The sequence below is a fragment of the Pyrgilauda ruficollis genome, unplaced genomic scaffold (genome assembly GCF_017590135.1).
Source record: "Pyrgilauda ruficollis isolate IOZ18807 unplaced genomic scaffold, ASM1759013v1 scaffold19, whole genome shotgun sequence".
NCBI classification, from domain to species: domain Eukaryota; kingdom Metazoa; phylum Chordata; class Aves; order Passeriformes; family Passeridae; genus Pyrgilauda; species Pyrgilauda ruficollis.
This window is the reverse complement of record NW_024518095.1, coordinates 2,641,633-2,666,696: the sequence shown is the minus strand read 5'-3', so window position 1 is coordinate 2,666,696 and position 25,064 is coordinate 2,641,633. Positions and strand designations below refer to the sequence as shown.

General features: G+C 38.1%; 1 protein-coding gene and 1 long non-coding RNA gene across 6 annotated transcripts in view; one reads left to right on the top strand and one right to left on the bottom strand.

The window, feature by feature from the left end:
• The window catches only part of SLC16A7 (solute carrier family 16 member 7), an 84,362-nt gene extending 73,373 nt beyond the window's left edge, over positions 1–10,989 (bottom strand). For both annotated transcript variants that reach the window (XM_041465703.1, XM_041465704.1), the window contains exon 1: positions 10,324–10,989. The gene's annotated coding sequence lies outside the window, so the exon portion shown is untranslated. The remainder of the gene's footprint in view (positions 1–10,323) is intronic.
• On the top strand, positions 9,707–15,765 carry LOC121352612. 4 transcript variants are annotated; one of them, XR_005954964.1, is made up of 7 exons: positions 9,707–10,388; positions 11,007–11,139; positions 11,985–12,089; positions 13,258–13,366; positions 13,985–14,055; positions 14,699–14,916; positions 15,161–15,765. It is a non-coding gene; the product is annotated as an uncharacterized LOC121352612 (long non-coding RNA). The 4 variants fall into 4 exon arrangements; XR_005954962.1 differs by having other exon boundaries at positions 9,707–10,309; positions 11,985–13,366; XR_005954963.1 differs by lacking the exon at positions 11,985–12,089.
• The last annotated feature ends 9,299 nt before the right edge of the window (positions 15,766–25,064 follow it).

Genomic DNA, 25,064 nt, shown 5'->3' with positions numbered 1-25,064 from the left:
AATATTCAGCAATTGACAAAGTAGTTTTGTTTAAAGACAAGAAGGAGATACAACCCAAACTGATTAAAGCGTGTAATGTAATGTATTCCTACTTTGCCCTAAAGGCCAGCTATGCTGGCAGAAGTTTTCACTCCTGCAGGATCAGCTCTTGACTGTAGCATCTACAAACCTAAAGCAGGTTTTTCAATAGGTAAAAATCCACACAAATCCTGACAACCGAGGGTACTCAGAAGACAAAAACATTTTATGCAACTCCCAGCAGGTCTGAACACTGCGACAGTGTCTTCCAAACCACCTTGAGCAGGTCTATTTGAGACAAATACAACATTTTAACTGCCACAGGTGAAAGATGCAGATCACTGTGCAGTTTCACTACAGCTCTACAGCAACAGGTTATTTTAGAAATGGTGCCCTGGTAACCTTAGCAGTAACACAAACCTCCTCCCAAAGGCCAGCCCAATGTCCAGATCCATCTATTCTGCTTACGCTGCAGCATTTAGGATTGAAATTAAAGGCTTTGACAGCCTCCCCTTTGAGGAACAGTGGGCTTTTCAGGTAGCTCATGCTGCCATGGCTTTCCTCAAAAGCAGAACATTGCCTTGCTGGACTGCCCAAGAATTAAAGCCCAGTAACCTGATAGTTTATATCATGTACCCTTCCTTCCTTCTTCCTCCACCTTCAAGACCTTGTGTCTTTTCATTGCTGTGAAAAGCCTTCCTACTCCTCCTTAAGGAATCACTGCAACACCCTCCGGATATTATCAGTTCTCTGAGAGAAAAAAAAATAAAATTAGAAATCATCTGGAATATGCTTTTCTCTCTTTAGGACAAGAGTCTCTCTTGGTTCCTTTTTGCAGCAGAAAGCAGGCAGCCCATTTCTATCCTCAGCAGGGCCCAGATAAGCAGCTCCACCAAATGAAAAAACAAAGAGGGATTCCCTCTGTCAAAATCACAGAAGCAGAATAAAATGTGCCTGGGAGCATGAGTTCAAACAAATATAAAAGGTTCTGAGCTCAGTGGGGTTTGGTTAAATAAATCAGGTCCAAACTTTTAGGAACACAAACACAAACCATTCCCTTCTCAATGGGGTAACAGAAACAAACACACCAAGTTAATGAACGCAGCAGGGATTGACCAAACAGTTCAAACTCCCCTTTGAACAGTGCAAACAGCTAAGAAGCAAGCAGCCTTAGCCTCTTGGCACAGGAAAACAGAACCTGCTCTGCTTTGGTTGGATGCCTAAAAACCTCCTTGATTGCAAAAGTCCTCCATTCTAAAATGAGAAGCTAAATTTACTATTAAATGCCAACTAAAGATTCATCCATGCAGTTCTGACAGCTCACATGCCCAGCTGAAGTATTGGCACTGAAATGTCTCCTCCAAGCATTTGATTCTGTTGTTTTCATAGCTGGTCCAAATTCTGCATCTCCTCACACTCCTGTACTGCCAACATCACCCATCAGTACCCACTACTCCTTCTATGCACCTGGTCATAGAACTGTTCCAAAGAGGTCAAAAGGATCGTGTAGAAAATACATACACATGTATACATGGCATTTATGGCTGCTTCCTACAGGCTGTAAATACCACACTGCAACTCTAGAACTTCCCAAAACATCAAAACAATATAAATTGCAGCCTTCCAGGGCTTTCTTCATTTTCCCACTTCACCTCCCAGTAAGCAACATGTTGCACAGTTCTTCCTATGTTCACATCACTTTGTGTATTTGTATATATACATACAATTATTACTGTTGGAAAACTATCTACTCACTCATGTATGTTCAGCTGCCATATTGAGAAGTAAATGCTTCCTTCAGACTACACCAGAATGTAAGATTCTCTGCATATAAAACAGCTATAACTGCTGTTCAAAGTACTTATAGAACAGGGTGTTCAACATACAGTTATAACTTCTGTTTTCATCCAGTTCATGTTCATTAGCAGAGGGAATTGATTTAAAAGTAGGATTTAAGCTTCAGTGATTAAGAGATAACAACCTACTTACCCAGGATCCACTAACACAAAAATTAGAGAGCCTAATTTAGGTGGCTAATTTAGGTATCACAAGAGTACAGTCCTGCATTAAAAAATTGTTGTATTTATACATCTGGGATAAAATTGGTAAATGGGGGACAAGAAAAAAAATAAGGAAGAAATTTGCAACTTTGTTATTAAAGTTAAAAACATATCCTGGATACTTAATAAAACATATAATTCAGTGCAATTAAACTATCAATTTAAGTATAATAAATCCAAAGTAAGGTTGGTTATGACAATTACTAGAGCTTTGCTAATTTTTCAGGAAATGCATACAAGAAAAGAAAAATCATGGCCTCATAGCTAAAATACATTTTCATTGAGAACAATACAATTTAAGTCACCATTTTACATATACAATATTTCAGCAATGCTGAAGTGTATCCAGAACTGCACGCTCATTACCCAATTAAGCAACAACATTTCATTAACACCTGTCTATGCTACACTCAGAAGAAGAATCTATTTTAATTGTGGAAAGGACAGGCTTCCGTATCCTATTGTGATACTATTCATCAACAACAAAAATCTTCCTATGCCCTACAATTAGAATGAAAAAATCATAAAAGCAGTGGGCAATATACTCTCTATTCCTTTCTCAAAAAAACAAATTAAAAAATCAGAATACAACTAAAACCTGCTCTGGCTGAAAACATGACATCTCATTCCACTTCTGCTAGGCTGAAGATATCTGCCTCTGTGAAACTCCTCAAAACACTATTTCCTCAGGTTAATGTGTTCTCCCATCCACTCTGTTTTCATCTTCTAACATGCCATTCTTCCAAGGCTACATTTTTTCTGTACCCTAATTATGACACTGGAAAGGCAGAATTAAAAGCCATAAGGATAAAGAATGCAAACATATGTAACTCTAAATATAAAAATAGCATGGCAAAACTTCAGTACTGGTAACAATGGAGGAACTTCATCTGTATCATATGAAAGGTGTCCTACAAGTGAAAACGGCCACCAGAAGTTTTAGTGTGGAAAATCCAGTATGCAGTAGGGTGAGAAGAGTACAATGCTACTTGCTACTGTATCTTGGTTTTCATTCTAATTAACAGGGAGAAGGACAAACTTCTGACCCAAATAAAAACGGGAATGGCAGAGAAGATGGAAACATTAAAGAACTTATTTGGAAATAGAGACATCATTTTGGTAATCATTATGAGAAATAATTTCTATTTAAACTAATCAGGAAAGTCAAAGCAAGTGATCAAAAAGGCTACATAACGGAGTCTTAAGAAGCAGTGAAAGAGTCTCTTCAGACATTACAGGGTGTAAACCATGAGTAATTCCTTATAGCCCAGTAGAACTACACCACAGGAAGGGAGCTCAAGCATGGACCTGGAGGCACAGAAAAAGAGGAAATGCCAATCAAGCAACACTGACATATTAATTGACTGAGAGCAATCACCACAGTGCTTTTAGGTGTCACTTAAAAATGCCCTTCCTGGATTTCTCTACCTCATGGGATCTTGGTCCTTATATTCATTAGCTTAAAAATCACTTTCATTATTTGCATGAAGCTAAAACTGAAATAGATCACAGGCCATGCAAGGCACTCATAATGTTCTAGTGTTATTTTGTATGAATGAGGAAATGAACTAAATTGAAATAATGCACCCCTATGTCCAGCATAACTACAACAAAACACTTATTTTTTAATAACTACACGACAAACACATGAGAAAAAACCCTACCTTATGCCTCTAGCCAACATAATTGTATCTGCACAAGAAAAAGAAAACAGGTTCTCTTTTTTCCTATTCTTCACAAATATAAAGCATACTTCATGCTCTGTAAATACAGGCTATTATGGCATATGCTTTTCTACCTATATTCTCTATATATACAACCTAGAGGTCAAAAAATGCAAAAGCTTTTTTCATTCCTTGCTAAAATATGTTGTTGTGGTTTCTAATCATGTGCTATTGAGTCCCCTGATTTACCTTTTGTAGTGTTGGTGAGAAGAAGGGAAAGAGGCTGCCTAATGGAAGATAAGGAGTTAGGATCCCTGTGTGATTAAATGAGTAGAGCTCTTACAAACTCCTCAGGGCAGAAAGGAATCCTTTAGTTTAGTACTACATACAAATTTTTTTAAAGATGTACATTCTAAAAAGGGGCTGGTAATAGGATGATAGGCCCATTGCCGCCTTCAGCTTCCAGCAGCAATTTCCTTCCACATCTATTCAGCTCTCTCCACCTGCTCAGATGCAACCCCCTTGCTCAGCTTCCCTCAATCTTTATCTTAGGCACACTTTCTTCTGTCTTTGAAACCAGTCTTCAGTTCTAGTTTGCAGTATATATCTCAAAAACGTTCATTTCTACCATCAGCAGGAGGCACTGCTGAGAACACAGGGTCCACAATCCAGATTCAGACCCAAATCCATCCCCAGCAGAGCATGCAAAAGCAATTAAATTCTAGAAAAGATCTATTCAGTGGAAAGTAGACTTAGCAAAGGCTGAATTTATCAAGGAATTTAGCACATAAAAATCCAATTGTTAAGAAATCAGACATTTACATTACCAAGGGGAGTTGATTTGCATCATTAAGTTGTTCTTTTCTTGGCTTCTTTTGTGAACCTGCCCTGAGGGCCATATCAAAAATGCAAACCATAGGAGCTCAATCTAGTAATGACAACTCGTGTGGCATTTTTAATTCAATAGCAAAGGTAACTGTTGAAATATCCCATATTTTTATCCAATTTCTATCTCAATAAGATCAGCAAAGAAAATCAGCTATGTGTCTCAGAAGCCAGACTATTAAAGCTGTTAGTTTGAACACAGTCTGGTATCACTTCAAAACTTCTCATCTTCACCACCAAGTATTTATATTGTTATTCCAGAGATTTGAAAAGAACACCATACAGAACCTAATTTCTAATGTTTAAAAAACCACTCTAATACATATGCTGGAAGTAAGCATATGCTCATTTCCCTGTCTGAAATACTAATCAAATACGTTACAGAAGGAACCAGCTATATTAAAAAAAATCAAACACACATTTTGCATATATGTTTTCGCCATTTTTGTCAGCACAAAAAATGGGGATTTCTTTTTGGTTTCTTTCTTTACTTGTTTTTAGTATTTTAAAAGAAATACTTGTTCTCAGTATTTCTTGATTTCAGAACACACAAACTGAAAAGTAAAGCTCCGAAGGTGACACTATGAAGTTAAAACTCACACGATGGATAAATTGAGATTTCACCTTTTTTTGTCACTTTTTTGCTTGTACTGTAGACTTCAAGAGTTTTGAAATGCTGAGTGGCAAGCATGAATGTTAAAACCTTAATTAACCTATTTCTATGGGGGGAGGGGGGGGAAAGCCCTATCTTTTAGGATGATGTACTGCTGTTTTGCAACCGGTTTTACTAATTTTGATTAAAACTGTAGACCATATGGAAGAGGCAATATACCTCACTGCACTATCATTACCACCACTGCAGTGACAGAAACGCTGAAGTTCTTTGATGCCAAGCACATCTTGAACACCATTACAACTCTTTGCTGTAGGTGCTGTCCCTGGGTGCCAAACTTGGGAATGTTGCCAATGGTTTGCTAATCCTGAGGCCACATGATGGAAGGGCCCTACACAATGGTCACGCCTGAAGCTGCAGCAGGAGTCTGCTTCCAGGTATGAGAAGATGAGATACTCTGAAGGACCAGGACTTTAAAAATATATAAATGAAAAAAACTATGAAATACAGTCATTGTGAGTCATCTTCTGTGCCACATGCTTTCCGAACCTTGGTGATCACCTACACAAGTCTTCCACTGGAAAACCTTAAAGAAAGATACAAGTGAAATAACTATCAAGCTTGTGGTCAAAACAACTGGAAAGTGTTCTTTTGGGGGATACAAATATTCATGCTGAAAGAAAACAAACACTTTTTAAACAATCTTGCATGTTTGGGCAACTCCAGTCTACAAAGTTTTATGCTTTGACTGTTTGTTTTGCAGAGTTTGATACTGTTTTTATCTTTCATAGTAACCATATGAAAATAATGTCAAATCCACCTATTCTCAAATATTCCAACTTCTACAGCATTTGGACGTCCTGTAGTTTGTTGACAGGTGACTTAAAAGTACAAGTTTCATACAGTATATAAAATTCATAGCAAATTTTATATGATTTACACTATTATTCAAAGCACTACTTTTTTGTTGGGTGGAACTGTAATACATTCATTAGCTAACATTCAATAATTGTGACACCAAGTTGAAAAAAAATGCATCAGCACTAATTTAAAAAAAAAAAAAAAAAACAAAAACCAAAAAGCTGGCTTAAGTTTTTTTCTCTAGTGCTCCCGCCTTTATGAATTAAAATTAATTCCATTTCTTAAAATCTTAAGTCTTACAACTACAAAGGAAAAGAGTATATGGTGATAAGGCTCAATTCTTTTCCATTATTTCCCTCCTTCACTTTTGGGAACCTTCTAAAGTGGCCTAGTTATGTTCATATCCTTTCAGAAATGCTTATTCATTTTTATCAGCTCTTCGTGGAAACCTCTTCATTTATATCAAGCTCTTCATATAAGTCATAAGACAGAAGAGCACTGTGTCCCAAAAATAAAAAAAAAATATTAGCATGGAACAGGAAGCTTGACCTTGAAAATGTACAAATAAAGGAACTACTTAAAGACAACACATAAACCAAAACTAAGATCTACAAAAGGAGCTAATGATGATGAATCTGCCTCCCCTTTGTCACCACCCCCGCAAAAATACTATGAATTAAAAATCTTAAGATTGCAAAGATAAAAACCAAGTGATTAAGACTGTGACTCTTTCTAATTTACCAGCCACTGTAACCTAGTTAGACAACCCTTTGTTTTTCAATAAGAGTTTAATAAGATTTTGATTGCTTGCCATAAGACCAAGAAATATAAAAAATTATTGGATAGATTGTAAAGCCAAATAAGAGGTGCACAGTCAGTTTGTCCAACATCTTCTTCTCTTTAAGTCATGGAATATTGTCTTCTTACTCCTGCAGACAAATTACTTCTGTTTGAATACTGCAAACTTTTCATCAAATGTTCCAAGATTCTCAATAAAATTAGAGAAGCTGGCCCAACAGATCACAAATACACGCAAGTCAAGGAATGCAGGTCTGGACGGAGATGTGTATGTGGGACTCAGCCAGCTCCTCGTGTTCATTTGACACATAAAACACTTGGTCAATGACATCATATTTTCCTATCTAACCTCCTCCTTGGTGCTATGCAAACACTATGCCATATATATATTACACAAACAGACACAGAAACTGGTAACATTCTCTATCAACGATTTATAGCTATGACCTAACCATTTTAATAAAACTCAAAAGATAGTTGCATTTTTTGCACTTATACCAACCTTGATACATAAAATTCATTTAACAACACAGATTTTTAGCATGGCCCAAGAACCTTCTTCTTGAACTTTCTTCTTCGCGCAAGAAAATTGACAGCCTAAATTCTGGCAAATGGTGTTAAGGGATACAGTTTAATTGAGAATTATCTTCAGATACTATCCTTGCTAAAGCAAACTTGTCCTCAAGAAAAATGCAACTCTTCAAAAGCATCATGTGATTCTGCAATAGGAAATAAAATCAGGTAAGTCACAGCCTCTTTTCTTGAAATAAAATGGGTCCAACAATAACCATATTTATTGGAAATAAAGCCACCTCCTCATTGCAAAAAGAGAACAAGATAATTTACTTAAGAAAGAAAGGATACAAGAGAGGACGTTTTTCTAAAATTAAGGAAAAAAAAAAAAAAGCACTGAGATGCCAGGAAAAAGAAAATCAAGAAATAGAAGTATGATGTAGTGAACCACATCCAAGAAAGAAGAGTAATGAAAGAAAATTTTTTAAAAAACACCAGCTCGTGATTCAATAAATGTTTTTTTCTCTCCCTTAATTGCCTGTCCATAAATTTAGGCCGCCCAAAGTTCTCCTGCCCTGATAAAACCTGTATTCTAGAAGAAGAATTCTGCCATAGCAAGAGTTGAGTGAGCTTAAATACAGTATACACTACAGAGAAATAACAGATAAATTAGGTTGAAGAGCTGGAAGGAAGCTTTTTAAATATACTATAGCAATGCATTTATTTACAATGAAAATTGCTGAAAAATAACTCCTTCACTCCTTACTGCAGCTGCAGAGCCACAATACTTAACTACACTCTGCTTTCTTTTTTGATATTTCCTTTTGTAATTTCAAAGTCTCCCCCTTTGCACATAAAATATCTGTTCAGATCAGCATATCACAACACAATCCAAATCGTTTTCCTTTCTATAAAACGTGTGATTTTGGTTTTCCACCATGCATAAAGACGTTCCATGAAGACCACACTTTGTATTTAGGCTATTCTACATTTCCATAATACAAATAAAATCAGGTTTTCTTCACTGACAAAATTATTTAAAGCTGCAATAAAATAAAAACATAACCTCCAGCCACCCCTCTGCTAATTCAAAATGATCAGCTGTTTTGCTTTGAAGCCACTTACATTGTAAACACTATGCTGCAAACTAAGCTAGCTGGGGCCTTGCAGTCACATGGAGTTACAGTTCAGTAATGGATTGCACAAATAATAGAAACATCTCAAGTATCATCTTTTCTCTAAATGTATTCCATCATGTAGAAGGAGTTCAGCACTCAGGCTCAAGTACACTATTCAAAGTTAGCAGACAATAATGCAAGAAGAGAGGAGAGATCCAATTTAAAAATAAAAAGAGAATCACTTATGCGTTATTCTCATATTTACTACTTGTACATAAAAGTATATCTCACTTGAATTATGTGTCAGTTTCCTCCTTCTTTCAAATATAAGTGTACATCCCTCTGTCTCAATGACTAACTTGTCTGTCATGATTCATTTAGACAGAGCTAAGGCTCTCAAGTTGTTGGCTCAGTTGGTGTGTGATTAAGTTTATGGCCCCATTCCTGCACTGGAAGCCACAAACACCTTTTCATTACTATTTGATCAGTAACTTGAGAACCACAGATGGGAACCACTATGGAAACATGAGCAATTATTATGGAGACCAACAAAACTAGAATGGACACCTTCATGAGATACCAGCTTTCTTTAGCTTCTCTCTTTTTACCAAAGCAGCTTTCAACTATCTCAGTAAGACTCCTTTATTGAAAGCTCAGGCTGGCACTGGAAAACCCAGGTATCTGCAAATGTTTTTCTGCTTTGTTTTGTTTTCCTATCGACCTCACTGGAAAGGCAATGGAGAATTTGTGTCAGTTCTGTGACCCTGTAGGACTGAAAGGTAATGTGCTTGCCCAGAAGTACCAGGGGACACTTTGGTCTCTGAAACGTGAACAGGGCGACTTCTCAGACTCTCCTAAGACTAACTGCCTTTTAGGGGCCACTTCAACAACGATGACCCCTGAGCGATTGCTCCCTGCCAGGGAGCTCTTCAGACCATTCCCTTCAAGGACTGTGTGCTAGTGGAGGTCAAGTAAAGAGAATTATGGAGGACTACTTTCGTGGCTCTGGTACTACTTATACAAGGACCTCTGTACACAACCATTAACTAAAGCCAACAGCGTTTCGATATAACGCAAGAGTCGCGGAACTCGGAGCAGCCCAGAGCACGGAACTGCAGCTGGCACGGAGCAATAGCGGCTCCATCCAGATCCACCTTCTCCAAGGTCACCTCGCTCACAGCTTCTTGCAGGCCCGTTTCTGATGACGGCAAGCGCGGCGGCACGGTTCGTGCTCCGCTGCTCTCCGCCCACATTTCCCGGCGGAGCTCGCCGGGGCGGGGGCCGCGGACGGCGGCTCCGCTCGGGGTGGGCGCGCTGGCAGGCTCGCCGCCCCGCGGGGATGCGCGCAGCGGCGCGGGGGCGGGATCGCGCCTCGCTCCCCTCAGAGCTGCGGCCTCAGCCCGGCCCCGCCGCCCGCCTCCCTCCCTGCCCCGCTGTCAGAGCCGCCCGCCCGCGTGGCAGCGGGGCACGGCGGGGCGTGCGGCGTCTCCCTGCGGTGGCTGCTTTGGTACTGGGGGATGACAGCACGCTCCATCCATCCATCCATCCATCCATCCATCCATCCATCCATCCATCCATCCCTGAGTGGGCGGCGGCTCGTGTGTGTGTGTGACTGACAGTGAGGCGCGCACAGCGCGGGGGCAGCCGCTCACACGCAGCCCGCCGGGGCCACGCCGGCGCGCCCCGGCTGCGGCACGCACTTCTCCGTCCCCCGGAGCCCTCCCCGGTGGGGACAACCTCAGCGGCCTCGCTGCTCGTCCTCCTCCTCCCTCCTGGCGGGTAGGTTACATTACCTGGTCTCTAGCTCGGACTGGATCTAATCCCGCGGCCGCCGCCGGCTCCTCTCCCGGCCGCGGGGGTGAGTGGGGGAATTAATTTATTTATTTTCCATGAGGTGTCCTCTGCAGCGGAGTAGCGGCGGGAGAGCCCGGGCCGGGCAGCAGGGAGGGAGGCCCGGGTGCTGCTGTCCCGGGGGTGCTGCCGGGGAGCGGCCGAGGCGCTTCAGCACCGGCGCGGGGGGGCGGGGGCTGCAGAGGAGACGCCTCCCGGGCTGCCCAACCCGGCTCCGCGGGGCTGGCGGGGGCGCGGCGCCGGCCCGGGGAGAAGGGGATGGAGCCGGCGCCAGCGCGAGAGGTGGGACAGGACGGGATGTTCTGGGCTGGGGCGGGCGGGCCCTGTGCCCCTGGGGGCAGCCGTGAGCGCTCCCCGCCCACCTGCCCGCCCCGCAGCACCCGCAGCCCCCTCGCCCCGAGTTGCGGCCGGGGGGCACCTCAGTTCTGGCAGCGCGAAACATGTCCATGCCCGCCGTCCCGCCCCGATGTCCTCCTGTTCACCACTGAGGGTGCCAAGTATTTCACATTAAAGGCAGTTTGCGCTCTCTGGTCCACCGAAAGTCTAAAAAACGGTGTACCACTTTCCTCGTGTTAGGGGGAAAATAAAAAGTAAATTAACCGAATTCGTTTTGTGCTCAACGCAGGATCTTCGCCTTCTGAAACGGGAACTGAAATTTGGCGTGTCAGCATCGAGTTGCTGATGAAAATCTTGGTCACCTCAGCATTTGCCGTCTTTTTGTCTCCTTAAGAAAAAAAAAAAATTATGAAAACTGTTTTGTATGTATGATGAACATATTTATGAAAGTGACCGCTAAATTATCCAGAAATCCTGTCCTTATGGATAAAATCCTGTGAGGAAATAGATAAACATAATCATATAATTGCATAATTAAAGCCTTTACCATAATACTCGTCTAAATGTTGCACATTAAGTGCAGTACTTAAGTACTGTGAGGAGACTAGAGTAATTATAGTTGTTGACATTGTGTTGCGAAATGTACAAAAGGAAAAATGTACAAAAGGAAATGTTAATACTATTTAAAAAAAAAAAAAAACAACAACAAAAAACTTGATTTCAAGCACTTTGTTAGAGCTTTATGATCAGGATCATTACAGGCATGTTAGGAACTGAGACTGCCTGTGCATGGACAGGAGGAGAACTTGGGCTGTAGTTGGGAGTATTGTAGTTTCCTGAGCTGCTAGTAAAGGAAGGAAAGACTTGAGCTTGTGCAGTTTATTTTTGTCTGTTTATTTTCCATTAATAACATTTGAATCCCTTAGCTAGAATCAGCCACAATTAACAAAATGTTTTTGAAAAATAATCTGGAAAGGAGCATATGACCCCTCAAAACACCAGCGTCATGAATGGCAATTACATCAAAGAATCCATCCACAGACAACTGCTGTCTGAAGCACAAATTAATAGAAATCAGGTTTCTTTGTCTCCTTTACTTAATAGTTTATTTCCTTTTATGTGAGAAGTGTTAAGAACTTTTCTATGTTTTAAACTGTAACCATTAAATCAGAAGACACAGACCTGGAAATATCAGTAATGTAACACTTAAGCATTCCTTCATTCTTTAGGATGTTATTGTTATTATTTATGTATCATCCATGTCCAGGCCAAGTCTTTCAGATTCAGGAGGGAATACTTTGCCACATGTCTGTAAAGCAGCCAGCTCCCTACAGTCTCTGGGCAGATTCTGGCGCTGTACTCATAAGGAACAGTAAGTAGTTCACTGGTAGAGAGGGCAAACACTGTTCTTCCCAAAACAAACTGAGCAATGTGGAGTCAATTTGTGACATTGCATAAGCTAAGTAGTGCTTGAGTTACATATCTGAGTCCAGGGGCATTTTTAGGAGCAAACATTGTGACTGCAGGGCAGCAAGTGGAAGTCACAGTTGCATTAATTTAGGTAGCAATATCAGTCATCTCTTGTGCAAGTATGTCAAAGGAGCCTGTGCCCAGCACGCTCCCAGTCACAGTGTCTGTCCTGGCAGCAGGTTGCACTACAGGCTTTGGAAGACCAAGGACCCACGAGGGGCCCACTAAACCTGTTTGTTGGAGGGGAGAACAGACACTGAGCCATGACTCTTGGACATGCATGCAAAGAAAACTTGGGTACTGATGCCCATGGTCAAACTCTTCCAAGCAGGCCCACAACTACGGGGTAAAAAATGTTGAAATTAGGATGAAATTTGATGTAAAATATTTTGTTAAAAAAGCTTCCAGTGCTAAATTAAAGTTGTATACGTGGCATTACAGCAGTCTAAATCTGTCTTCCATATTCAAGCACTTTTTATGCTCTGAAGAAAATTGTAGGACCTCAGACAGTTCCTGTAAAATGCAAAGCATGTCTACAATGCCCTTTACAGTGAAATAGTAAAGTTTGCTTGCTGTTTTATATAATTTTAAGAAAGTCATTTTCAAAGAGAGCTGAAAAATAAATACATGAGGATAGAAATGATTCCTCATTTTCACTGCAACCTTCTATTTCCTCCATGGATATGCCCTAACTAAAATAAATATATATTTATATAGATATATATTTTTAATTTATAAATGTATGCTATATATTATACACAATAAATTTACACAGTGTAAAATTTATAATTTTACACTTAGATATGATAAGGTATATCACACAGGCAGTATTTGCTGTACTACATAGTACATACTGCATGCTGTATGCTGTATGTGACAGTGCTGCATACAGTGCAAGTTGATGTATTCTGTGCTTGTAAATAAATTTGTATTTATATTATACTGCATACATTAACATCTATATAGAAATAGAAGATTGTGTTATCATATGTTAACCATTACAGGCATAAACATCTTCTGTATATGCCTATGTTCCTCATGCACCTTCTTTCAATACCGCCTCTTTTCAGACCACTCTCTGTAGGAAAGGTGATCTTCATTGACTCACTGTTGCTGTGTGTTTCATTCCATTTGGTGCTTTCTAGTCCAAGGCAGAGTCTGAACATAAGCTAGCTGCAGGTATAACAGCGTGGGATTCTGGCCTACAGTTGGCACAAGTTCAGATACAGCATGCTAAGTGCCTCCAGCCTGCTTAAAGTCACAAAAATTACCATGAGCCCTCAGACTAGAAGTGGATGTATGAATTAATTTTTTACTTGGACTTTGATTGCAGTGATATCATGTTTTTAAGTGAATACGCTCCTATGTGAGTGTTTGCAGAGTGAAGGGGAGATTTGGTGAAGTGATTTGGTTCTCTCTGTTGGCATGTTGCATCTTCCCAGCACCTTTGCTGTAGGAAGTCCATTATTCAGATTAAAAATGCTTAATGAGTGATAGCAATAAATAATTTCTGTGTGAATTTTAAGAAGCTGCTAAAGGTTTAGAGCTCTGTGTGCATGTGTGTCTGCATATGGGAGTGTGACATTATGTATTTTTCAGTGAACTAATTGTTAAGAAGAAATTAAGTCAACTAATATATGTACAACAAGAGCCACCTCTCTTGTTGTTAATTTTGTGTCCAGTTGATAGATTTTTGTGAGGTTGCATGTTAAACACTATCCTGTTTTGATTGTAACCGTTTGAGGTTTTTTTAGTGATATTAACATAAAAGACTTTTAAATATTATTTTTTCACTAGAGAAAAAGAAAATGCTACAGGTGTTGAATACCTGATGGTACTTTTTGTAAGTCTCTCCACTAACTGTTTGGGTAAGTCCCCTACTGGAATAGTCCCTTTTCTCCACATGTCACTTATCAAACAGTTTTAACTGAATCCAGAATTTTACAGGTCCTCTTCTAAGCTTAGAACTTCTCTGCTGCATTACAGGTTGTGTCTTCTTGTCCCAGAGTCTGAATCTAAAGGGTGCATGTTTACGATCATGTGTTGTTCTGGCCTATGTCAGATTACATTCTGATTGTGTTCTATTTTTTCTGCACTGATTTCGGTTCCATAAATACACATCTCAAACTTCTCTCATGTCCATAAGCAGGCTGGTGTGGTGTGTACACACACCACATCATCTTGCCATCTCCCAGTGATGCACAGGATAATAACATAAGTATTATATTGGCAAATCATCTAGATCACCTTCTGTAAGCTTTATATCAACAGCTATTAATTGTCAGCCTGTGTCTCACTCCACCTTCATAGCTCTGTCACTAGCATGACATTTAATCCTAGTCCTGTTAGTGAAAGAGATACATGTACTTCAAATTTTGTGATAAAGTTCATATAAATATAACTAGAACGTAGAATTCTATGATAATATATATCCAGAGCATGTCTTTCCATTGAGATTAGTTTTCTCTGTAATCATCAAACATGGCCCAATCAAATTGTTTTCTTTTGCAGCTCATGGTGACACAGAACACAGCACACTGTAACTACAGGAACAGACTTGACTGTGAAAGATCTCTATCAGGCATCACAGAGAATTTGAGGCAGCTGGCAGTTATCAGCTGAAGCAGTTAGTCAGTAGAACTGTACAAGATAAATAGATAATTGAAAAGCCATCTGGAAACCTGGGAGAGATAACAAGCCTGTCTTCTAGAAGTGAGGTAACAACTCAGGTAGGTCACAGATGAACTCAACTCCCAGATCAGTGCCCAGATCATTGTCTCATTGTCCGTAATGTCTGTGGATGCACAAGTCTGATCCTGAATTGATATTCAAATATCTACTTCTTATCAAATAGCTTGAATTCTGCAACAATTTATTGTGGTCTAGGGTGAGACTTAGGTGCAGATTGAGATATCTTAGGCATCTATATGGAAGGGCTCAGGTGTAAATTATATGTGTAAACTCTTGTTCTAGACAAGAATCATTGCAACCTGTGGACCCTTCTGGTGCCTTTTCTGCTGATGAACTGCTTTGCAGATGTTTCAGAGGGAACTGAGTTGTTCTCTAATCTCCATCTGAACACAGACAAAAATTATGGCATCATGTGAAATGTACTGTCAGTTTCCGTCTTGCAGTTCTCTACAGGATGAAATTCCCAGCAACTTGAAAAATACATTTAAAAATATATTTTAATCACTAAGTTCCTGACAAAAATAGTGAAAAAAATCTTTCCTGAGTTTCTCCTAAAGACAAATAAGGATTCTGTAAAATTGTTGGATCTTTGCTTGTCATTTGCTGTGACTCGTGCCTGTCATACAACAGTACCCGAAGCTATTGGCCAAGTAAAGCAATCTTGGACATCTTCGTGTGCTTTTGTTCTGAAAATGCGTATCAATATACATCTTGGATCTCTCAGGCTTATTCAATGCATTTAAGATATTAACAGGATTATTTGAGTTGGTAACCTGAAATAATCTGGCACTGCATTTATTGATGTACAAGATTATTCTGAATTTTGTGTCTAAATGTCTTATATACCTTACAGTTCCATGTGAATAAAATACTTTGCTTTAAACATAGTTTTTTTTTTTTTCCTTTGTGGTGATTCTGTCTACTGTGGAGTCATTCATCCCTTGTCCTAGAGATTTTTTCTTCTCATAGCTCTGACACCCCAGGGTTTTTTAGAGCATTGGGTTAATCTGAAGATCTCCAGCTAATGTACTGTGAAGTAGGTTGGAATCCAACCATACAATAATATCAGAAAGCAATAGCAAAAGACACAGTCCAAGTTATGGTCAAACTAAGGTTACGGAGTGTGGCTACTGCCCCAGCTACAGAGACAGAGCCTGGACAGCTGCAGAGCAGTGGCAGCCAGCCAGCATGCCTGAATAGAGGAAGATGAGGCCAAGAGGAGGAGGACTTAAATCTCAGATATTAGTTGCTCTAATATAGAATGAACAAGCTATATAAGAATCTTACATATCCAGAAAAGAGCTAGAACACTAGTTGGAAACAAAGTCCTTGAAGTTCCTTGTGCAACTTTTCAAATAAAAATTATCATAGCCAAATTACTTAAAAAATTGGCTTTTAAGATGCACTTAGTCCTAAAACTTTGTGTGTACTAGGTACATCATAAACAATCTTTGCCCTCAAATACATCATATACTCAGTAATTTTAGTTTTTTTTCAATGTGAGGCCATTAAATTGAGGCTGTGACTCCACAGGCACATTACAGTTCATGCAAAGGTAGTCCTGGCTTTCCTTCTTTGGCTGGGAATTAGAATCTGTTATCCCAGCTATACTGTTTTTAGTATCGTAACTAACCCACTCTTCATGTGGGCTAGTTAGTATACTCTGCTGTGTCTTGTGTACTTTAATTGTTCTTTCAACAACAACAAAAAAACCCTATTTATGAAAACCCTGTTTCTCTCTGAAAAGTGCATTTTTCAGATGTAATGTATAAGCTGTGTTATCTCTGCTGTCTGAAAAAAATATTTTTCCCATTCTATTTATGAAGGATATTATTGCTTTACAGGATAATTGCAGACCCTCACACAAAGATATGGCAATTGAAAACTAGGCAATTAAATAACTCAAAAAGGAAGAATGGAAATGCAAAAAGATCTATGCAGAGAACCCATAGCTGTCTGCAACCTTCCTCATTACTCCGTGTAGGTAGTAGTCAGGGTTGTTTATAGAAACAAATGATGTCAGAACCAGTCCTCTAAACCTTTTCAATTTTCCAGTATGAAAATATCCTGTAAGAACTGTGGTGTGGTATTGGATAAGAAACAAACTGTTTGGGATTTTTTTTTTAATGTCAGTAGAATTTTTTTCATTAAATTTTAGTTCATCTGTGCTGTATACTGTGTATATTTTTTTCCTATTAAATAAAAAATCTTTCCTGATAAGGACATCTTTTCTGAAAGCACTTCTTAAAATAGACTAGCTTGATGCTGTGGATAGTGCTTTGACATTGAAGAAAACCAGTGAGATGCAAACAAATTCTTTCAAGGCCGGAATTGATGCCTGTATACTTTAGAAATGGTTTGAGTCATTAGTAGATTAATAGGATGCACAGAGAGCTGATCTTTGAAAGAAGTCAGTGAATTAAGGGCAGACTATTGCCCTGTAGCTCCCATTAGCCTGCACATTAACCATCTAGATCTACTGATATTTCTGTAGATCTAGATCTACAGATATTTCCATACAAATCACTGGAATAATGGGTATAGGTTTTATATAAAATCATCATGGCCATAAAATGGAATGTAGGAACATTTACCACTACTGCAGTTAGAATAGCCAAAATAACCATACATTTGAATACAGCTTTGTCAGGATTTTTATTCTCAAGATCCCACCTATTCACAAATCTGGGGTAGCTGAATATCAGAGAGTTAGGTTTCCTGGTATGCTTTGGGTTTGTTTTTTTAGGGTTTTTTTCAATAATAATTCATGAAATCGTTTAAGTACTTTCATAGAAAAGTACAATTTGACAAATCTGATAGAAAATATATCTGCTCTTGGCTGAGGACAAAGGAATGGCTAAGAGAACCTGTCGTCTCTGATTGCAAGCTTCTCCTCCTATCCTTTATCTTTCAAACAGTGATGGGTTGTGGTGACAGACACAATGAAATACAGCAGCCCCTTCCAAAGGGCTTATAGTGTTCTGTGCGTGCAGCAAGATCAGAGGAAAGTTCAACAAGGTCACAAACATTCCACATTAAAGAGTTTCATCATGGGGAGGAGCCTTTGCCAGTGGCATTTTGAATTTCATTTACTCTAGGTTTGCTTTATAAAACCTAATGAAACTTGCAAAGTAGTAGCTACATTGGAGCTAAGCATCTTGGCTTTTTCTCAGTGATTAGAAATAGCTATCTGAAGGACACAGCTAATTTCATCAAAAAGGTCTAAAATGGGTTGATGGAATTGTCTTCTGGAACTACCCATTTGTCTCTATTGACTATAAAGACAAGCCAGAGTGTTGGTACAAGTATAAACAGCAGCAGTTTAAAAATATAAATTTAAAGGTAAATGAAACGTTTTTATTTCTGACTTTTCCCTCATTTGCACATTGCCATCCTTTTTTGTGTGAAAATGAATCAGTGGACTCAAAACAGATTTATCATAATGCCTTTAGCTGATTTTTGGCTGCTCAATAGTTCATTATATCCACCCTATGTCCTGTAGTGCAATAACTTGTCACAGACTTCAAATTTTGGGTGATACTTATGCATTGGATAAGCACATCATTCATTAAACTGAAGAAAATAAAACCAAAAAAACATGTGATGCCTGCTAAAGTAATAGACTGTCTTCTACAGTCTTCAACATTGAACAGTGACAAAAATGGAAAAGATGAGGTTTGCAATATCTTCCCTGATTTCATTTTAGATGCAATGAGAAATTTCAGCCTGGTCCTGCCTGCCCACCAGTGTATGCACCTAAACATAAAGACAAAACTTTGTTGGTCACTTCACTTAACTGCAGGTTGCTAAAGTACTCCAAAGTCGCTACATGCTCCATTTGAAAAGTGTGCTTTGAAAGAATCCCGTAGTGTGGATATAATATCCAGTAGAGGCTAAAAAGTTGCACAATTTTGCTGTACTTGTATTCTGTATAAGTTATAAGAATCTTCTTTATGATGGTGTGAACCCCCATAAAGCTTTGCAGGAAGAGGAGTGTTTTATTCCTTGACAAACCCGAAGCTACAGCTAATGAACCCAGGCAGCTACTGCAGACCTGCCCTCAGCTGGCAGCTGAGCTGGGATATTCATGGAGAAGATATTTTTTTACGTGTCCAACATCTTTTTGCTGAGTGCCCAGACTTGGCACAGGTAGAAATACTCAATGTTCAGCTGTTTTCTGCTTTGATAGGAAATACTGGTATTCAGTGAGTTTTTTCTCCCACATAGAACAGCTATATTCTCAGTTCCTTATAGACTTCATAAAAAATTAGCTAACCAGAGTTACACAAATACAGTAAAAGAAGTAATATTCATTTAAAAACCCTGCCTACTGGTCTTCTTCAGTGAAATGGATCATTTAGAATTGTCAGATAAAATAAGGCAATGACACCCAAAGGATGTATAAGGCAAATTGGATGTATATATAATGAATTCAATTTCCATTCATTTCTGAGTGAGAATTTTTAAAGGAGAGAAAGTTGGAAAATTATAGTCATGTTTTGAGTAAACACAATGAAACTGATTTCTTGTTTATCAACTAACACTCATGTTTTGTTATGCATATATGACTATACAGTTAATTTTTTGTCTTAGAGAAGTGTGTTATTTAGTACTTTTGTAATACATTTCTGTCATTATCCTGAACAAAAGGGGTGAAGATATTGGGGTTTAAAAACATTTTTAAAAGGCCACCCAAAATAGTAGCTCACCCTCCAAAAAAAAAATAAAAAAAAAAAATCCAAAAATTCTGATGGAGGAAATCTCTTTCTATATTGAAGTAATATTTAGGGTAATTTATTGGTGTTTTTTCTGAGTGTTTAATTTTTGCTATGGGTATGGTAATTAGTTTTATTGTGAATGAACTCAGAAGTGTTCAGATTAGCAAATGAGTGCTTTTCTAAATCTGAATAATGAAAGATCAATAAGTGATTCTAAAATTACTTCTGACAGATCTCAGCAATAACAGAGGAATATAGTTTTCAATTAATTTGTGTAATTCAGGGCATTTATGTCAATGAGTCTGCTTATATGTTATGGCTGTGCAAAGAATTGATTTTTTAATTTAGCTTCTAAATTAAGCAATAGAAATAATTTTTATTCTGAAAAACAAGTGTTTTGCAGTTGGGGTTTTATTTTTCCACTTAGTTCAGAGAGTAATGAAAAAAAGATCACTTAGTTTGAGACTAAAATGTCTTGTGGCCTTGTATAAACAATTTTCTTGACGCACAGGTAAGAAAAAACAAAGCAGAAGATGGACCAGATCCAGACAAAGCTGCTGAAGAAAGCCAAATCTTTCTTTCTGTTTGAGTGTTATGACATCCATTTGCACTGTGCACCTTATATTTAGTTTTCAATTCAGCTTACAGGAATTAAATCTTAAACTTCTCTGATCCTAAATGCCAAGTTGTGAATAGTTTTGAAAAGAGGACAATTCTACCAGAATTAAGAGAAGCTTCATCTCCTTTCTTCTCTGCTTTATTGTCAGAATATCTATAGCCCCAGGAGAAATTAATAATTTAAACTATGAAATAAACTGTTTCACATTCCTATCCTCAGTCAGAAAAAGGACAAATCTGAGTTCAGGCAAGAACCATAAGAGGTGTGAAGGTTGGGAAATTTATGGATAGGATATCCACATGTTGGGATACTCCATTTTATATGAGACATCACTGAGTCAGAGAGAGCAATACCTTGATAATATGGGGTTCAGAAAAACTTTCCAGAACCACTGTGTTTAAAAGCACTAATAAAATACAACAGAGTTAAAGCTAAAAATGCTCTCCCATTTCTGCTTTCTACTCTGAAGTTAAGATGCTAACCTGGGATCCATGAGAAAGCTGGGAATTGATTCGTGTACTGACATATTTTGTATGAATGTCAGGAGCAATAGATTAAACAGGCATAATGACAGTCCTACATTTGTGTGTATGTAATGAAATTTTGAAAATTCTGGTAATGAGCACATTTGGCTTGTGCTCACATCATTTTGAAGGGACTGAAAATGCATTTTGTGGAAGAATTTATATTTTGTCAAATTATCATCATCATCATCACCATCATCTCTACTCATGTCTCCTCAGCTGACATCAGCCTTAGCTGCAGTCCTTCAATGGATGAAGACGGAGCAGAAATAAACGATACCATTGGGAACCCTTAGCACAATAAGGGTGTTTGATATGGAGTATGTTTTATTTTGCATCATGTTACTAAATTACTGCAGTTACAGGAAAGGGGGGAAGAACTATTTCTAGTTTGTCAAATGCACCAAGTGTTGGATTTACAGAATAAATACATTTGACTTTAAGAGCTGAAAAGCTTAAATGCAGGTTCAGGGGAAAAAAAAAAAAATACTGATGCATTGCAAAATTGGAACATGACTGTATGAAAAAGGGCAATTTGCAAATACAGCAGTGGCTCCGTCTATTCCTATGCTTATGGGGTGTAGTGATTTCCTTAACTTTATTTGAGACACATTTGTCATGTATCTCAGTATTTTGTAGACTGAAGAAAGGGACATCAATCAGAATTACATCAGATCCTATTTCTTACCATGTTATTACTTTACCTCCTCAATACAAAAGTCTTTATTCTCTCTGTCCCACCTTCACATGTACACTTACACACAGAAAATTAAGAATAAACAAGTTTTCATAATCTGATGGTTTCAGTTTGTGGATGAGATTAGAGCCTAAATTAAATCCAAATTAGTAAGAGAAACAAGAGTCCATTTTAACCTATTAGTACTATATAAACTTGGTTTGTTTTTTTTTTTTTTGGAAGACGGAACATGAATGATGTGAATTATATTTATTTAAACTAAAGTTACTCTTGATTATGCAGTTTTGAAGTTTCTAGGGAAGTCATGAAAGTGTCTTACTGAGAACCTAAAATTTCTTGGAGCGGAAGTGTGCATGCGCAGTGCTATCAGAGGTTTCTTTCTGTAAGTCTCAGAAAGAGGGTTTCAAAGGACATTTTTGGCAATCAAGTTCAATTTTCTGCTATTTCTGACTATGGTGGTCCAATAATTTTTAAGATTTGGACATCTACATTAAAATGACCTTTTCTTCCCAGAGCTCCTCAATATTTTCTTTCCAAAGCTCCTCACTCCAAATGGATGCATTTTAGAGCTTCTCTTATCTGATAAGTATTATGATCTCTTTCTACTGAAATGGGATACGGTATTAGCCACACCCAAGGTTTCTGTTTTCTCTCCTTACTCACATATTTATCTTTACTTTATTTTGACATTGCTTTAAAATTAAGCTCTGAATTAACTTTTTGAATATATGTCTTCTTTTTTTTTATTCAAGCTTCAAGTTGCTCCTTATATTTGTTGACCCATTAGCTAGGTATTGACTCAAGAAAGGATAAAATTTATTCATTCAAAGAACTAATGCTTTAAATTTATGAGTGAAATATTTTCTTTCACTGCACTATATAGTTAGATAAAGCTGTCCATTAAGAGGTGTATTAACACAAGTATTTTCATCAATCTATGAAGTTTACCCTGGTTCTTAATTGAGGCCATTCACAACAGTAGGAAACCATTGATTTAACAATAATCTTGGGATGTCTCATGCAGAGAACAATTTTTGAAACACACCATAATAATTTTGCCAAAAGACAAGTAGTTATCCTCTCCAAAGCTGATCATTTTTTGCTCGATTTGTAGAGGTCAGGCAGATTCTCCTCCTGTTTTTTTCCCTTCAACTTCCTACTCAAAAAAGAGTATAATTCTTAACTACTTCAGCACTGAGTTCCCTACTCCCTACATCTATTCTAATTCAGATAGTAGCCTTTATATTATTTTTATGGAACAATATCTTTTGCTAAGACCTTTAAAAGTAATTTTCTGTGATGCATGCATATTGAATTTTTGGTTCTATGCTTTCCATACCTGAAACTGATCAAAATGTTTCAGAAGACACATACTCTTCTGCTATTTTGAAGCTGGAGACGTCTGTATGTAATGAGCCCCTCTTCTTCTGTCTAGAGCTTTGTAGTAATGTATACGATTGCAGAATTATTTTGTCTTGAAAAACACTGCCTTCTCTCCATTTGAACTCCATTATGTTTTAGAAACCTAAAGACCGTTTCCTAAAAGATCCAGTCTAGAAACTGCTTGTTTGACAGTCTCATGAGCTGGCAAGAGAGAGCTCAATCTATGACAAGACACAAGTTCTTCCTTCAGAAACCGTTTCCTGCAAAAAATGTGATTACTGGGGTGCTTTCACTTGTTGCACTGCTTAGAGGTTGGAGCTTCCTGGTGGAAAGCAATATACATAGGTTTAACCTCTCCCTGGATAATTTATGCGCATCACATTTAGTGTAGGATTAAAACAAAATAATAATGCCAACAGCATTATTTACCCACTATGAAGCCTATCCAAAACTAATATTTTTAGCTGGGTGCTTTGGATATCACTGTCAGCCCCAGCTAAGCTATAGTTTTATTGAGAGGCAGTTTACTTGAGATATGAAAGGTGTTGATTTAAGCTTGTTGGAGTTGAAGGGAAGGACATAATGCTCTGCAATATATTTGTATAGTGAGCTACATTCAAAGGGTAGCATCAAATGCGCTTTTAAAAAGTTGAGCCCTTCTTGATTGTTTATGTGTTTAGCATAAGGAAAGAATTTAACAATTCTGAATCCAAAATGCTTAGTGAAGTCTCTTTAGATTAAAAAAAAAAAAGGAAAACTTCATATAAACTCTATATCCCTCCAGGTCCTCATACTAAGAATGCGTGTCCCATGAATAGTTAAGCCTTGACAAGTTTAGTGACTTTCTGAATCAGCAGTAATGCTGACCTGCATCTTCACCCCTGCAACAGCTGGTGACACCTCCTGCTTGTAACAGCCAGGGAACTCTCTTCAGCTCTAAGGACAGCTGACACAGACAGGCTACAGTCAGGTAATATTCTTAGCCTTGGGCCTGTGCCTGGGACAGTATCCTTGGATCCAAAGATATTTTCATTTTCTGCATATATAAATATAAAGAAATTAATATATCAGTTAATATACTTGAAATAATGAAAGAATGTTGAAGTCCAGAGTGCTGTTTTCAGAGCTTGTTACTGAGAGCATCTGTTACAGGTTCTGAGGAGTCATAGACAGGGCTTGTGGGTGTATTCAAGGTGGAAGACTTGCTGGAATAGTGCTGGAGGTGATAGTAAGTTAGCAGGGGATTGCAGGGTGGACAGAGCTCTGGGTGGGGGAATGGCCCTTGGTTCTTGCAATGCCAAGCATTTTCCAGAAGAGTAGGAGGATACACGTGAAAACCATGCCAGAGAGTATGTAAATTATTAAGCAGAATGAATGGTTGAGTTCGGGGTTTGAGCTTGCTCTCTAGTCTTACTTTATTCAGCAGTGTAGATACAGACAAATGAGATAAGGTTTTACTGCTGGGGTCATTTTCCCCTAATCCAAAAAATGTTCAAACATGAGTAGGTAAGGAGATAGAAACAGATAACATCAAGCTGGTTTCAATAACAAGGACTGGGCAAAGGTAGCACAAAAAGCTTGGTTTTCCCCTTCACAGCTGAAGTAAACTATTCTTTTACCCTCTACTACACATACGTGTTTAGCAGATTTTTTTAGAATACATAGCATTTTTTAGTATATATATAAAGTACAATAAAATGAGTAATACACAGACACTTTCAAAATATAAGCATGGAAATATTGCCTTTTTTTTCATTCTTTATAGATTTTTTATATTATTACTTAATTCTAAATGGTAATTTTGTAGCTTTCAAATTTACTCAAATTCCTACATTTGTATCATTTGTGAGTCTTTGGCTAAAAATTACTGTAGTCAATTTTTTAAGGGCAACAGAAACAACAAGAGATTTTGCAGTTGGCAGGTTTCTGAAACTAATAATATGATACATAAAGAAAAAATCTAATTTTATTAATTTCAATTAATTGTAATTATATTACAATTTAGTTGTAATAGTGTTTTTAAAACACAGAACACTCTTGTTGCTTCTTGAAAAAAATCTATTTTATTGTAATTTTCCTCACAACACTCCATGCTGATTGTTTTGTGATGCATTTGTACAAAAGAATGTTAAATCACTTTTTAAAATATTATAGGTGATCATTGAATTACACATTTACACTATTTACTTCAATAAGACAAATTTAATGCTATGACTGCATCCCCAGACAAGTGCATTGACTACAG